The following is an 18,120-nucleotide window of genomic DNA, read 5'->3' as shown; positions in this document are numbered from 1 at the left end:
CTTCAGCAAATTCCTAAGTGCGGTTCTGAGAGAATACAAATGAAAGAGTGATTAATCGGGGATTGTGGGATTAAGGCATGCATCCCAGCAGCACTGACATTTGAGTTGAACCATGAAGAATGTATATTCTAATAATCCGAGAATGAAAATAAGAATGTTGTGAATGAAAAACTGTATGGAACTCTGGTGTAGAAACAGCTGTCCAAATGAAATTTGGAAGGGAGGGGAAAGATTAGTGTTTGAGTCCCTGCAAGGCAGGCCTCCTTTATTCTCAGCTTCTTCCTCGGTGTCCACTACAGCAACATTACCATCTTCCCCTTAGTGTTCCTTCTCCCTCTACATGCTCCGGTTTCCCTCTCCGTCAACTTTGTTTTGGAAATTTCTGCCATAGGCCCAATCATGTAATATCTCCATTGTACTCAGGAGTTACCAGTAGCATAAGGTGATTTTTTTTTTTGAGAAAAAATAAAATGTAGAGGGGTAATCATGGGCACAAGATACCTTCAAACTCAAACCCTAACATCATCAAAGTCATAGATGTTTATTGTCAAAGTTCCAACAGACAGCAACCTGCACCCATGATGACTCATATGTTAGGAAGACAGGAGGAAGGGGTTGTTTATGTGCCTGATGGTGAAAGATCACTGGTTGGGAAACTTAATTTCTTGAAACAGGGAGCTTCTGCAGCTGTTGGATTGTCCCTCTGCTTTGCTAACAGAACTGTCAAACTAATCTAGTTTAAAGCAGCCAATGTTTCCAAATTTTCCAGTTCTGGTCTTAAACATTCATTAATTGAGTCTCTGTGAACCCAACGCAGAGTCTCAATGAGAGGCCTTGATTGTCCTGATGTAGGTCCTGTGAATGCCCCACACTGACATGGTAGATCTGGATATGGGGTATAACTTGGCTGACATAAATACTATGGTATGATAAGAAATATGGACCAAGGCAATCTGTCCAGATGCTCCAGAGCAATGGAGAATAATGTTACTGGAGGAGGAGGCAGTAGAGTTTTAGAGGAATTATATCTCAGTAGCAGAAGTCAAGGGCATAATGATGTAGACTGGAAACCAACAGTGAGAATCATGAACTGCCTAGAGAATATACGGCAAGTATTTGTAGTTATATATGGAAGTCTACTCCCAGCTGTTCTCTAGCCCTTAGAAGATTGCTCATGCACACCCTAAACACAACTACAACAGACTTTCTGGAGTTGACACAGGAGTAAAACTCATTTGACATTCTGGAGCCCTGGAGGAAGGTGACCTCTGTGGACAACATATAAGAAGTTCTTCAGGTGCCAGGCCCTTCCCTGGTTTCCACTTCTGTAGTTCCTATGTTGATTAAAGAACTAAAATTGATACTATCATATGCTATGACAAAAGGGACTTATACATGGTTTCTATTCCTGACCCTATCACCAGATTAACTGCTCTTAATTTGTAATAACAACACAAAGGATTGAAGACAGCATAAGAGCTTATAACAACAACAAAACTAAAAAACAAAACAAACCAACAACAATGAAAAGATTTGAATAAATTAAATGGTGCGGAGAATAAAAATTTAAAAGGGACAGAATAGACAGGAAAATGAATTTCTATACACTACTAGATAGTTAGATAAGATAGGTAGATAGATAATTGAGTACACACACACAACCATGGAGATGATTATTTTTAAACATTTTTTATTAATTCAGGGACAGTGGCTCATACTTATAATTCCAGTAACTCAGGAGGCTGAGGCAGGAGGATTATGAGTTTGAAACCAGCAGAAATTTAGCAAGACCCTGTCTCAAAATAAAAAAAATAAGAATAACTGGGATACAGCTCAGTGGTAAAGCATCCTTGGGTTAAACCCTCAGTAACAAACATATGTTTTTTATTAATATAGTATCAACCCAAAGTTCCATAAATAGAATGGGTAAATAAAATATTTTATATATATATATATATATATATATATATATATATATATATATATATATATATAAAAGAATATTTTTTCTGCTGTAAAGAATGAAATCCTATAATTTGCAGCAAAATAAATGGGACTGGAAGACATTGTGTTAATCTCAATAAGCCAGACATAGAAAGACAAGTACCTTGTGTTCTTTCTCAAATATGTATGATACAGATGATACTTTAATCAAAAACATCTCAGAACATAATCTGGCTTTATTAATGCATTTTATTTCCTGGTGTCTGAGCCATAGTTACTGTAATTAATATATAAGCTCGTATGAGCCACCTGGGCTCCCCTTCTCTGGAACAGTTCATCCCATAAGAGCAATGTTCTGCATTTTTTGCAGAACAAAAAGTGTGCATTGATCTCATCTCTTTCCAAACAACACATTGGAAATAAAGAATTCATTTATGGCAAAGTATGATGCATGCATACAATTTATAGATTTGATAGGTTAGTAAATTAGTGGAAGACTCACTAATGTAGTAAGGAATGCATTTACAGTGTACTAAATTTGCTCATAAAAATCAAACAGATGTCTTTTTCAGATGCTTTAGACATTCAATGATGAATTTTAATCAATATTATCTGTTATTCATAATTATCAGTTGCAAATTGATTGACCAGTATTCCATAGTATATTTGACAATAAAGAATTATTAGTAGAGATTTTTTCAATATTCCCATTGAGGACTTGGCTGTACAGATTATGGTCCTCTACAAATGCAAATATCCAACATTACCAGGACACTGTCTGGATATGTGAATCAAGTCCACACAAATTTTGGTAGATTCATATAGAATTCTACAGAATTACTTAATACATTTGTCAAACCCTTAATCTAATTAAGATTTCTTTCCATCCCCTTTTAAAAAATAAGTAAATGAAAATGCAAAGGATGAAGATTATCTTATCCTAAATATTAACTTAAATTCCTTCAAAATTTAAAGTTGTTTTTCTCTATTTTTCCAATGCATAGAGAAGCCAAGGGAAAATACTCTGTGTACATTCCAATGATGTGTGAAGCTATTTTTGTTTGTGAACAATAAAAGGTTTGAAATTGGACTATAATATTGATTGTTGTTGAATCCATTGGGAAGGCACAGAGTACACTTGCAACTTAAATAGCATCACCTGATAGTGTTGATTTAATCCTTCCCATAAATGAGGTTTACTAGACGTTTAAGAAAAGAGAAAGTGGGCAATGACATATATGGAGTTTAAAATTAAGTGCATTACACCCACAGATGAATTAAATCAAGGAAGCTTTAGACTGCCCACTCAGAACTGCTCTCTGAGAATAGAATAAGGAAATCCTAATTGACAAAATAGTTCTATCCAGGGACTCTTCCTGAAAATTCCCAATAAAGTATGATAACTACAAAGGAGAGAGAGATAACTACTTTACTAAATCTGTGTGAAGTCACTCAGTTTCTCATAGAGACGAAAAGTGATGAGAGGAAAACTAGAGGCAAGTTTTGTTTTTATATGTTTGGTCACTCCTTGCATTTGACAGAGGTCATCTCCAATCGCACTGAATAGTTCAACTGAAAATATTGCATACAAATCTTCATAGACTAGAGAGTGGTGTTTTTCAAAGGAGGAAATAAACCTAAAGAGGCATACTATTTATTTGAAGCGTATTATTTTTTTGATTGATGTCATAGTTTTTATTTTCATAACACCATAATGAGTATTTCTTTATCTTCATTACTATAATAATATAATAGGAAATATAATACCCCACCTTTTTTGTACAGATGTACAGAATAAAGCCCTTAGATATCAGGCAGTCTGCCCCAGGGCTAGATGTGAACACAGCTCTTCTGTGCAAATCTGTAGGTCTTCTCATCTCTTCTCCTAAGATGATAACTATTCTGGCATAACTCTTTTCTCATTAAGTACTGGGAATAACTAGTCAGACATATGGGACCGTATTAGGATTCTCCAGAGAAAGATAACTAATAAGATTTAGATAAATGTTGACTTATAAGATATCTATTATGGGAGCTGTTTTTTTGCAGTTATGGAGGACACGACGTCTCATGATACTCTGTCTGCAGGCTGGATTGGCAAGGAAGCATGTAGTGTAATCCATTCTGATTCCAAAGACCTAAGAACCAAGACAGGTGGTGATGTAACTCCCTGCTCAAGGCTGCAGGACAGAAATGATGGGGACATGGGAAACTGCAAGTCTGAGGGCTCCAGAACCTGAAGTTCTGATATCTAAAACCAGGAAAAGACAAGTAAGTGTCCCAGCTTCCAAGAAAGAATAAATTTCCTTTTTTACCTTTTTATCAGTGATGAAGAAAAAACAAAGAACTTCAGTTATTTTTATTTTATACACCTTAATTAAGAAGAACATATTCTCCAGAAAAATATTGACTTTGAAAAATAACTCCCACCACACAGTTTTGGCTTTGGTGAGGGAAAAAAAAATAAGCAATTCTAAGTAGCAGGAGCTTTTTGCATTTTTCTGTAGGGTCAGACTTTTATCCTTGAAATGATTAGCTGTGGAACTCTGATTGAATCACATTATCTATTGAATCTTAGTTTTCTTTGCTATACAGGGTTTGAAAATACCTACAAAGAAAAGGCATGCTATTTTGTAGAAAATATGTGAAAACATTATGATTCTCAGTAAATAATTAGTGCATGATTTATGTTGTTATGATTGTATTCCTGGAAAACCCCTTTCCAAAACAAGAAACACCTGGTTTTACCTCCATTCCTATGCAATCCAACTTGAATAATAGAAATTATATTCTTTCAAACCATTGGTTCATCTGGGTAAATTTCTGAGTAACTCTACTTATTCAACCACCTAAAGAAAATGAGTAGGCTCATATGCCATTGATAATTTACATTTTACAGGACAGTTGGTTGTTGAGCTAAGCAGACTGGCATGTGACTTTTTGTAACATCAATGAATTATGGATGAGAAGTTTGGCACAAGACTCTCACTTCCAAGTCTTTCAACTGCTTTGAAATTGTGAACTATATTGAAGTGATTTTACTTGCTTTCTGAGAAGTGAAGTAAGTTAAACAAAGTGAATATCACAAAATTCTGCCTATTAAAAATTATTAGTGTGAAAAACCAGATAACAAAGAGGACAAACTTTAATTTTAAGGGCTTCTAACCTTTTGGTTGATGATAACTCCTTCAAGTAGGGCAAATGGAAAGTAACATAATATGCTGGGTGAGTAATTTTGATGAGACCATTTTCCTATTTCTTCTGTAAAGCTAGGATTTGGATTCCAAGAAAAAAAAATATAATTGATCACATTTCATGTTCCTAATACTGTTAACCGTTTTTCATATACTCCTTTATTTTGTTTCCATAGCAATTGTCTGTAGTAAATCTTCTTATGACAGTATTCATCAAAACTTTTTTGACTCAAAAGTGTCAGAAATAACTTTGAAATAGAAATAACTTTGGACTCGATTAGAAAAATGATTTTATGGTTCACATTATTATAGCAAGGGCAATGTTACTTTAACATTTCAGGATCTTACTAAATCCTGAACACCATTACTGTTCCTGTTTCCAAGCTACAAAAAGCCATGTAGATTAAAGAAGAAAAGGGAATGCATTAGAAAGCTATCAGGCACTCTTGTAATCAATATAGATTAGAGACCCAAGTTTGGAAAATGGCTAAAACAAAGAAAATTCCAAGAGTCTCTAAACCAGTAAATTCTGCTGTTTTTTTTTTTGTTTGTTTGTTTGTTTGTTTTTTTTTTTTTTGTAAGAATTATTTTTCTGAGAAAATATATGGCACTTCTGCCAATGGTTGGTCACGACCACAAATGAGCAAATGCATTTTTGCAGTTCCTCTGTGTTAACTGCACCCTGTTCAGACACTGGGAGAATGGTGTTCAATTAGAAAAGTCTAGAAATGGGCCACATCCCCTGGAGATGTCTGTCATGGGAAGATTCTGACCCCCTATAGGACTGCCTATAGAGAGGGTCCTCATGCACAAAGGTGACTGGAGGATAGGTAGCTCCTATAAACAAGAACTCTCCACCATGACTTTCTCCCTTTGACAGATTTTTCTCTATATGTTTTTGGCAGTACCAACTCCCAAGTGTGAAATTTTTCTATTTATCATGAAGAAAGACTGCCAACAAATTCTAAACTTGCACTATCATAACCAAGGGGAAATATTTAATACATTTTTATAGATCTTTATAAATTATGGGAAACCCTTGATTATAAATATTTCAATTGCATGTCCATCTCTAAGAGAGGTCCCAGTTGACATCTCCTATTGAAAACATGGTTGAGTAGAATCATTTACTCCAAAGATATTAGCTTTGCATAGCCACACTAAATTCTACTTTACTAAAAAGAATACTGAATTTATCAGAATAATTGACTTTTGCAAAATTGTATGGAACTAGGTACTGAAGTAGGTAGGTATTAGAATTCAGATGTATATGACAATTTTCACCTGAACCATTTTGCCTCCCAACTTCTCCATGAACAAGAAATATGGTGACACTATATATTTAACTCTGTAACTCTAATCATTTGATGAAACAATGTACAACTTGTTCATTTTCAAAAGTAAAGTGGAAGTAAAGCTTTTAATTAAATGTTCAGAAATCAACCATTCTGGGCACTACCCCAAATATTGGATTGAAAATTCCTCAAGAACTTTTTAAAAGGAAATAGCTTGATTTAGCAAAATATCCCTGAAAAAAAAATTAAGCATTGCTTAGATTTTTCAAATGATATATGTAATAGTCCTGCTATGACCTTTAATTATGTGGGGGTTAATTATCAAAGATAAAATGTCATTCCAGTGATTAGAGAATACTATCTCATTAATGATTATTTAAGCAGAAAATTTCATATCAAATTATTTAATAGTATATTTGCATTAAATCTTCCATAACCTGGCTAATCATCAGAAACAACCTTGGGAAATATTTGATATATTTTTTATTAATTCAAAGCATAAATCTCATCTAACAGCTATAAAATTTGGACTTCTTGTGTTATTTAAAATGAACAAATCTATATTGTAAATGCTCCAGAATAATTTTCATGATTAGCTGGGACTGGATACTGTAGAGCTACATGATATCTTTAACAGAAAAATGAAAATCAAGCATTTGCTTGCTTCTTAAAATATTCCATTGAACAAATTTAAGGTTATAGGTAAAAGGACTTTATGCTCCTTTAATGTTTAACATGGAGATATTTTTGCACTATAATTTAACGTATTTAGACATGTTTTAGTTGATGGTAATATGTTTAGTCTATACCCCAAAACTGTGAATAAACATCAACATGCTTAGAAAATAAGATATAATCCTTATATTGGTTTTCCAAGCTAGTTAGTTATCAATTTTCTTGATATAATTCAATTTATTTTTTTTACACATTTTTGAGCAACTTCTACCTAAGAGACATGGGTATATTTAACAAAAATTTAGTGGAGAAATGTTAAGGTAAAATTCTTGAATTGGATGAAATAAATGTGAATTTGAAATAAACATATTTTTAAAAAGAGGAAAGAATGAAGTAATGGTGAATATCAGAAAATAGATTTTTCTGCTTGAGTAGGTGAGCTCTACCTTTTAGGCAGAATGAAGTGTATCCCTGAAGAAACATTCTAGAAATCATGAAACAAAAAGGTGTAATGGGCTAAGTATGGTAGTTCATGTCTGTAATTTCCGTGGCTTGGGAGGGTGAGAAAGGAGGATGGCAAGTTCAAAGCCAACCTCAGCAAAAGTGAGGTGCTAAGAAACTCAGTGAGACGCTGTCTCTAAATAAAATTCAAAGTAGGACTGGGGAGGTAGCTCAGTGATCGAGTGCCCTGATACAAATAAATAAATAAATAAATAAATAAATAAAAATAAAAGCACGTCAGAATTGTCAGAATTATGAGCATGATGAATGACTGGACACCATATGTGAGATGGATCTAAGAAGAAGAAGTAGATGCTTTAAACATAAGATTCATACTTGCCTTCAGGAAGTAAGAACCAGGGTTTGACAAGGGAGGATGAGAAGACACAGCAGGCTCTTCATCTACCAGCTACCTAAGTGTGCTTGTTGGGCTGTATCAAGACGTATAAGACCCATACATAAATAGTTTGTTCTTGTACAATGACAAAAATAATATTTGGCCTGCAAGTCCTATATTTTAGTGAACAGGATGACCTCTGTATGTGATTTAATGGAATTATGCTGATGTCTAGATATTGAACTTCCCAATACATTGTGAATGATCCTCATTCCTGAAGCCTTGGCTGGAGATTATCCACTTTTCCCAGAGGATGGCAGACTGCCAGAATGAGTCCTACTCCACAACTCAAAGGCCAATCTCTTTGACTATACCCCAGGAAGTGTTGTCCAGTTTACCTACTATGAGGTCTTTGATTATTCATTGCATTGCTGAATACTCTTCCACTGCGTAAATGTGTCATAATAAGTTTACTTCTGAAGATTATCCTGGCTACTATTTCTTTAAAAAAAACAGCAGTTATGAATAAAATTGATGTCAATATTCATAGGTAGGTATCTGTGTACAATATAGTTTTTAAGCCATTTGAATAAATAGCTAGAAAATCAATTGCTGATTCATGTATTAAGAGTATATTTAACTTTGCAAGAAATTAGCAGTCTTCCAAAATGCCTGTACCATTTCTTAGTACCAAAAGGAATGAATGTGTGGTTTTGTTGTTTGATATCCCTAACAGCAACTGATATAGTCAATTATTTTTTTAATAGAAACTTTTGTTATTGTTGTTTTATGTTTAAAATGATCCTTTTCTCTATTTCCTTAATTAGAACCTTACCTTTTTAATTTTAGAGTTTCTTTCCAAATATATGTGTTTAATGCTATCAACTTCCTTCTAATGTCTACCTTTGCTGTATCACACATTTGGATGTCATATACTCACTTTTATTAGTATAACATATATTAATTCCATATACCTCTAGTAAAATACACTATATTTAAATATTTTATGATTTATAAATATTAAATAATACATATAATATACTATATGAACTTATTTTGTGTCTTATTCTTTAATGCATGTGCTATGATTTCTTTATGTTTCTTAGTATGTGTTTCATTGCCCATAATGTGTTCTGTTGCTTAATGGTTCCTGAGAGCATGGGAGGAATTATTCTGCTGTCACTAGACAAAGTATTCTAATAAATGTTAATTAAATCAAGATGACAGATAGTGCTGAACTATTCAGCTGTTTCCTAACTGATTTTCTGCCTTCCTGATATATCAATTACTGGAAAGAGGTATGGAAATTTTCAATTTTAATGGTGGATTTGTCTGTTTACCCCTATGGATTCTTATCTAGCATAATTTAACACTGTATATGTTAGATGCATACACCTTCAGGAGTATGAGGCCTTTTTTATTGAATTGCCCTTTGGCCTTATGAAAACACCCTACTTATCCTTGGCACTTTTTCATGTCCTGAAGTTTACTTTGTATGCAATTAGTATAGATCACCTTGCTTTCTTTGGACTAGTTTTAACATTGCCTTTCTCCATCTCTTTATTCTTAGCCTGTCTCAATCTTTGTATTGTGGTTGGTTTCTTATTAAAAAAATAAAATAAAAACAAATAGTTGACTTTGGATCATATTCTTTTATTTTTATTCACAAGCTTTGCTTCTTATTGATCATTCACATTTAAAGTAGTTATCAACATATTTTGATTAACATCCATGTTTTAAACTTTTCTATTTTTTTTTGTAGTTTCTCATTTTTTTGCTACCCCATATTTTATGCCTTCTTTGTTTTTAATTTCTTATTTTATATTCTATTTCATCTGCTTTCATAGCATATCAATGTATTTCATTTTTATCTGGAGTTGGTAAAATACATTTTAACTAAGGATATCCTCATATAATGCTACACATAAAAATAGATTTTATTTTTTTCTTTATTCTTTTCAGATGAATTTCCTTTATTTATATAGATTCAAGTCTCAGATCTCTTTAATTTAAAACCTCCCAGAAGAACTCTTCAGAAAGATGCTTTCTATGGTAAACCTGCTGGCAATGAATTCCCTCAGTTTCTATTTGTCTCAGAAAGCCTTTATTTTGTCTTCACTTTTGAAGGATAATTTCATTGATATAGAATTCCAGGTTGGAGGTTTTTATTTCTCCTAATATTTCATTCCACTTACTTCTTGCCTGTATGGTTTCTGAAAACACATCCAATGCAATCGTTATCCTTGCCACTCGATGGGTAGGTAAATGGCTTTTCCCCTGGCTGCTTTCAAAATGTCGCCTTTGTCTTTGGTCTTCTCTAGTGTACATATGATAAGACTGAGAGAATTTTTTTCTGTATTCATACTGCTTGGAGTTTTGTGAGTGTTAAAAAAAATTTGTAGTTTGGTGTTTGTCATTCATGTTTTAAAATTCTCATTCTTGCTTCAAATATTTCTTCTGCTACGTCCCTTTTCTCTCCTTCTGTTATTTCAATTGCATGCGTGCCACACATTTTTTAAAATAGCCCTCTGTTCTTGGATGTCTATTCTGTTTTCTTTTTCTGTTTGCATTTCATTTAGAAAGATTTCTACTGATGTATCTCAAGTTCTTTGATTCGCTTCTCAGACATATATACTTTCTACTGATGAATTCATAAAAGTTATTCATCCCTTGTATTACTCTGTTCTGAATTCTTGAAATCTTTGGAAATATTCTTAAAGTTTTCATCTCTCAAAATGTGAAAATCTGAATTCCTTTCTCTACTTCTTTTTTTTACAGTGGATATTCATCTTTGAAACTAGTTCTTTCCCATGTATTTATTGAGTACTTCTTGTGCAGATGTCCAGGTATTAATGTTGGACAAGACAGACACACATCTTACTCTAAAGGAGGTTACTTTAGTGTGGATATGTGTGGATGTGACTATGTATGCTACATGAGTGTGTATGTGAGTATGTATGCTATATGTATGCATATGAGTATTAGAACTGGAAGTTGCAAAGACAGAATTACAACCACAAGAATGCAAACTGATTTTATATATATATATATATATATATATATATATATATATATATGGAAGCAATTAGACTATGTTGGCTTGTTAGTGAGGAAGGGAGTTTTGGGGGAAAAGGGCAATTTTTATGTGAATCATTCATGGCTATCATTGTGAGAAGATGCAATCATTTCAAGAATTGAGGTGAAAGCATTTCAAGTAGAGGATAGGAGTGAAATTGGTGTATTTAAAAAGCAGAAAAAAAAAAGACCCATGTGAATTTCTGGGACATAGCAAATGTGGTGAAGCATGATAGAAGATGAGATTTTTTTAGAGCATAAGATAAAGTAGAAACTTGGAAATAAGATGATTGAATTTTTATCATATATTGAAAGGGAATCACGGGGTGAGTTTGAATATGTGTTTGTGGAGCTGTGGAGTTCTTATCTGATTCACATATTTGTCATGGCTTATAAAAGAAATATTCCCCCACCTGATACTTTGTAGTACAGATGCCCATGTGTATACCATGGTCACTCCATAAAAATATGAACTTGACTCTACAATAAATCCATTATTTCTCTCTCAGTCTCTAGCATGGGCCAGTGCTTACATGCTAAGTAATATTCAATAAATGCTAAGTGCACATCTCTGTGTTTCTCCGCTTTCCGTCCCAAGAAAAGACACCTCAAACCATGAAAAAAGAGAAATGAGTTTTGGTAAACATTTCTGGTTCCAAAATGATGAACAGCTTGCTTTTTCATTCAAATAAAGATATCTTCTCTATTATTTTAAAATATTTCTTACTCTCATATGAGAAGAAAGAGACATGATACCCATTCTTATCTGGAGGTGATGAAAGATACACTCACCTGATTCTTTTCTGACCTTGACCATAAGCCTGTGGGCTGACTCCTAGTTCAGGATACATATTCAAGAATCTCTCCATAGAGAAGACTCTAGTGAATTTGAGATTCCCAGGGAATAGTGTATTATAGAATCTCTTTTTCTCATTGGCAGAAAATAAAATAGAGGTTATTTAATGCAATTTTCAGTGACATTATGAAGTTTCTCAATACCAGACCAATTTTGTGATCTTACATTTCCATAGTAAGGGAGTTTCCTGACTCAGAAAACGATACTTTTATTGAATATTCTTAGCAACCAAGAGGAGTGTTATCTTGATCTCCTACACCAGAGTAACCAATGATAATAATGAATGATTTCAAATTTCAGAATAGCTTTGTTATGGTGAGCTTAATTTTTACTGAATTATATACTTGATTCTTTTGTGGACAAGAAGTTGACGTGCAATCTCTAGCTATCCTGCAGATGCCACTTGATGGGCCCCTCTATTCCATTTTATAGAATTTTGGTAAACAATTCACAGATATCCTTCCATATGGAACACCATTGATAGAGCATAGTTATCCTGCTATAGGACTGTACACTCTCCAGATGTTCTGGGAATTGCAGTGACATTGGGAAGAATGAAGTTAATGCTTGACTTTTGGGAAGATGAATAAAATTTAGATTGAAAGCACGGTTGTACAGCCATCACAGTGATAGTAAAAAGAGCAATGGCCTTGGAGCTGGCACACCTGGTTCACTTCTGAAAGCCCACGTGAACAACCATGTGTGCCAAATCAGGGGACTTCCTTACAGAGCTTCACAGACAAAAGGAAAATTAAGCCTTGCTTATTGCCCATTAGGAGCAATAGAAACTCATATTTTAAAATGGTACATTCACATAAAAAGTCGTCTATAATCACCAGTGTTTTCACCAGCATTACCATTTTTGTAGTCATTGATTCCTGCCCAGTCCTTCCCAGAATTAACTGAGTAAATAAGACTTTTGAAAATAGTGAAAAGTGACTGTGAAGTAATAAAAAGAGCATTGAGAAACCCATACAAGTTATAGGATATAGTGTATAAATTAAAGACATAAATTACCTCCTTTTTTATTTGCAAACATCCAGAACAACCTCCATATGTTCCTTTTATGGTTATAAAGCACCTTTTTATCTGCTATCTTCATACCCTGTGTGTGGTATGGGGGAAAAAAAAAAAAAAAAAAACATGTGCTTTCCTTAATATAAAGAAGAATATTTTCTTTGTTTTAAGCATAAACAAACTGAGGTTTGGAAATGAAAAAAAAATCTAATTACACAGTTTATTTTTGATAGTAGCTGAAATTTAATACAAGAATTGGGAAAATTTATTCTTACTCTTGGACCAAAGCTCTTCTCCCTCTACACAATGTGGCCTCTTGCCAAATGTAGGTCATTTAATGCTCCATTTAATCCCAAAGGCTTTCTGAATATGTCAGTTTCTCATACTCAAAACAGATAGGAAATCATGTGTGAGACTGTGTACGTGTTACTGACACATTAAATGTCCCCTAGGTTTTAGTAACCTTTTGTCATCGTAAGAGGAAGATAATGCACACATCACAGTGAAGCAGGGAACTTATTGGCCCTAACCTGAGCAAAACAATAAATTCCAGTTTAATTGTTTATTACAGAATCTAAACCTTTGGAAAGCTAATCAGTTGGGGAATGTTGCAGTGTTGGAATTGGCCATCAGTTCCACTCTGGTTTCAGAGATCAGTTAAAAAAAAAAAAGAAAGAAAGAAAGTGGGATGAGCCTCCTACCCAAAGGTGTCTGTGTTTGATGACCATTTCATATTAGTGGTGATGATCTAGGAGACTAACTGAGGGATGTAGGGATTGGGAGTCCCAGTAGCTCATCAGCAATGCTAAAGGATTCAGTTTTCCAAAGTAGACATCTCTTCTACTTTCTGTAAGCACAGAGGTCTACATGTTAATAGCACACAACTATTCCATAATTTGATAGGACACGTTTTACTTTTAGAGAACACTGAATTTTACCAGTCCCTTAAAGGCCTCCACCAATCTGGAAGGGGGAAATGTAATGCTTTTGCTTTCCCTGGATCTTCCTGCCTGGCAGTGTGTCTTTGCTTTCACCAGTAGAAGGCAGGCTCCTGACTTTACATTGTGGTAGAGTAAGAGACTGTTTGGAGTTTGCCTACCAGTGACATGAGTGTTAGGGCCCACAACACCAGCCCAGCCCACACAGCATGTAACAGCTTATGGAGTCCTCTAGGCCACCCCAAGGTTCCTGGAACAACTGGTTTCCAGTAGGCGGAGCCTGGCTTCCTGCAGGAGCAATGCAAACAGCACATTGTCTTGACCAGTGTCATAAAGTTTTTTGTTTCATGCCTTAGGGCTTCTTTAATGTGCACAGATGGGACTACAGGAGATAAATACTCCGCACTTTTTCATGTTCCACCTGGAAATTCAGGCTTATGCCATTGCTGATGGCAAATGGGATCCAGATGATGAATAAATATTCTACTCTGTTTTCCTCCAGGAAGTGACTGTAGATGTGTATCTCATAGAGCTCTTCACAGTTTCCCTCTGAGGTTGATCACTTGTTGCTCATACTGATGGCCAATGTGATTGTCTCTTCTTTTATTGGCTTTTATTCCTCTGTGTCACTTATCTTCCCTATATTTCTATTCCCTATTATCATATTACCAAATACACAGCCTTCACGTCATCCCTTTTCTCAGATCCCTGAGCACATTTACTTTCAACTCTGTCCTTGAAGTACCACCTGTGTACTATCAGCATTGGCATTACCTGGGAGTTTTTAACAACTGCTCTACCTTGGGATCAACAAACAGAATCTCCACTCACATAAATCAAAGATCCTTTGTGGGTGGTAAAGCTTGGAAAACACTGTCTTAAATTTTGAAAGCCATTGAATTTATATTAGATGACAAACTCAATACTTCAAAGTCTAGACAAATTATGGAAAGAAGTAGACTTATTCAAATACTGGAAATGGAATTGGGAAGCATGCCTACTGTGCTGTTTAAAGGATGAAGAACATGAGCATTAGACATTAGTGATAGAGGTCCCTCTCTGGCAAAATTTTCTAGATACATATGACATGGAGACTATAAAAGACTTTCATAATTTTTAAATTATCTTGCTGTCCCATAGAAGAACAGTAGATATGTTTGTAGGCACCTACTTGGCCTCCTCCTCCCACAACATTTAAGCTGTCATTCTAAAGAAGAATCAAGCAGGGAAAGAACCTTAATAATGGGGAATCTGGTGATCCTTCCCCAGGTCTGCTAAATCCTAACCTTCTTCTGTTCTAAACTCGCCCACCCTTTCAGGCTTTATATACCCTTTCTTATTGATTTCCATGTATTTTGTATTTCTCTCTATGGACACGAATTTGATCTTCCAGAATCCAAGAAATCTGCTATCATAGAACCATTGGAACCAATCAGATCAAATGCTCCCTCAGATCTTGTAAGTTCTCATAAAAGTCAGGGGTAATTTGGACATCAGAGAGTTATGTGTGTTGTTATTTGTTGTTCTTGTTGCTGTTGTTATCATTAATTCTCATAATCTCTGCTTACTTTCTCACTTTTTAAGTTCATTGAACTCAGGATAGACTTGACTTCTCAATAAGTACAATGTTATTATATTACAAAATATTCTAAAATATGGTAACCACATAAAAATAGCAATAAAAATGTTCCACTTCAAAAAATCAATTGTTCCTCCTTGGGAGGGGAAAAAAATCACAGGACCTGGTTATCACTTAGAGTGCTTTAATTTTTGACTTCTTATGATTTTTCTCAGTCACTGCAATTTATTCTTATCAGCAATTTATGAGGTTCCCTTGGTTAGAAAAATAACATGCACCATAGTGAGATTATTTCCCTGTTTCATTTTGATTATGAATTTTGTTACCAGAATGTAAGCAAATTCTATGCTGAGCCCTGCGATTTGAAGATGGATAATAAGAATCCAGAAATCAATACTTAGTAAAATAATTTAGAAAAAAAAAACAATAAATTTTTGCATTTGAAGATTAACTTAGTTGTTTGTCTCTCCTTATAAAATTACTTTTGCTCAAGGCCTACAGTGCAGAGGAGGCCTTAGGGAAATAAAGTGGTGCATTTTTCATTGTCTTCCAATCTATTTTCTGCTTGAATGGAGTCAGCATTAAATTTAAAGCAAGAAAATCACTTGCTGATAGAAGTCTCAGCATAAGAAGCATGGTAGAAAGGACCAGCCTCTTCTGGGTGCAAAATTTTAAGTCACTCAGGAGCACAGATTCCTGACCACATAAACATTAGGAGCTTGATTTAACACACCTAGATTATACAATCCCTACTAAAATAATAGGAGGTTCTTTTAACAACATTAATATTGCTATTTGAAGTAATTCAGTAGAATAAAAAGCTTTAGTCCTTATATTTTAGATCAGCGGGACCTGGCTTTGAAGTTTGCTCTTCCATCTATTAGTATGTGACCTTAGGAAAGACACTTAAGCTCAGTTAACAGTTTCTGAAGCTGTGTATGATTATGCACATCCTATAGTCTCAGCTACACAAGAGGCTGAGGATCACTTGAGCCCAGGAAACTAGGCAAGACCCTCATCCTAATATATATATATATATATATATATATATATATATATATATATATATATATATATATATATAAATTAAGAACAAATGGCATATAATCAAAGCTCTTTCTATATGAGAACATTTTTCTAATGTGTTAATAGTGATGCAATAATGTTGCAAAATATATAAATATTTTCTTCAGTTCCCAGTGTTGAATAACACAGGCTCAGAGTCCATGACATGTCTGTCTATTCTCACCTCATCATAATTTGTTCATCAAATTCTGGAGCTGCACTGAGCACAGTGTCATGTACTTATAATCCTAGATGCTCTGGAAGCTGAGGAAAGAGGATCTCAAGTTCAAAGCCAGCTTCAGCAACCGGGAGGCGCTAAGTAACTCAGTAAGGCCCTATCTCTAAACAAAATATAAAAAAGGGCTGAAGATGTTGTTTAGTGGTTAAGTCCTAGATTTAGTGCTGGATAGAATCTTATTGGCAAGTGACCTTTGTCAATGCAAAGTCCGATTTTCATGTTTTATTTCTCCAATCAAAGGATCCTATAATAATTTCTGGAAATCGGTACTTGACTAATAACTATTAATTATTAAATGATTTAAATCGAGTATACACTTAATAAATTTAGGAAGCTTGAAAGAAGGATTATCTCCAAGTAAATCCTGGCCTTGGAGCTCTCTGGTTAAAAGAAAAGTGAGAGGGCTAGGGATGTGGCTCAAGAGGTAACGTGCTGGCCTGGCATGCGGGGGCGCTGGGTTCGATCCTCAGCACCACATAAAAATAAAATAAAGATGTTGTGTTCACTGAAAACTGAAAAATAAATATTAAAAAATTCTCTCTCTCTCTCTCTCTCTCCTCTCTCTATCTTAAAAAAAAAAAAGAAAAGTGAGAGACATAATTCAAAAGTCCAACATCATTCCATGTTACAGAAGGAGCTGTAAACAAACTGGCTGTTAGTAAACAGTGTCCAGGTTGATGGCTCCTTCTTTTTTTTTTTTCCCCTTTTGCTGTGTTCATTTTTCAGAGTAATATGTGTTACTGGAGTGAGAGAAAAGTCACATGTAGTAGGTGACTTATGTCACCCCCCAAGTCATCACTAGGAGAGTTTATTTTGGCTTGTTCACCTCTTGACAATCTCCTGTTTATTTTCCAGTTCCCAGTAAAACAAACTGAATTCAAGTATATAATTCAGAGAGTAGTGCCACAGGAAAGAAGAAGGCAGCTTGGAGGGTACCCAGACAATTGTGCATCTGACATATTTTCCAAGCAAAAGTATTGACTTTGCAACCCGCTTTTTGTAGACAATGAATGCTGAATTTATAGCTTTTAAAAAATTCATTGGTGCATTATGATTACATGTAATAGTAGAATTTGCTAAATTTCAAATAAGAGGAGGAGAAAATACAAGAAGGAAAGTTACAAATAAGATCAAGGTTTATTTGTTTATTTAACCAATATTTAATGAGTTTCATGTGCCATGCACATAATTGCTAGGATTGTAGACACCCATGCTGTGAGAAATGAAATTGTCTTGTCAAGGGACGACCAAGCTAACTTTCAAATTATTAAAAAGTGATTATTGATTGGGAGAAATGGCACAGAAGTCATATTTAAGGGATGCAAAACCCGGTGATAAAGGAAAGACAACTGAAAGAAAGTTTTCAGCAGGCACATTTCAGGAACTGAAATTTGAGCTTGAAAGGA

Source organism: Marmota flaviventris, chromosome 18, assembly GCF_047511675.1.
Source record: "Marmota flaviventris isolate mMarFla1 chromosome 18, mMarFla1.hap1, whole genome shotgun sequence".
NCBI classification, from domain to species: domain Eukaryota; kingdom Metazoa; phylum Chordata; class Mammalia; order Rodentia; family Sciuridae; genus Marmota; species Marmota flaviventris.
This window is presented reverse-complemented; position numbering follows the sequence as displayed.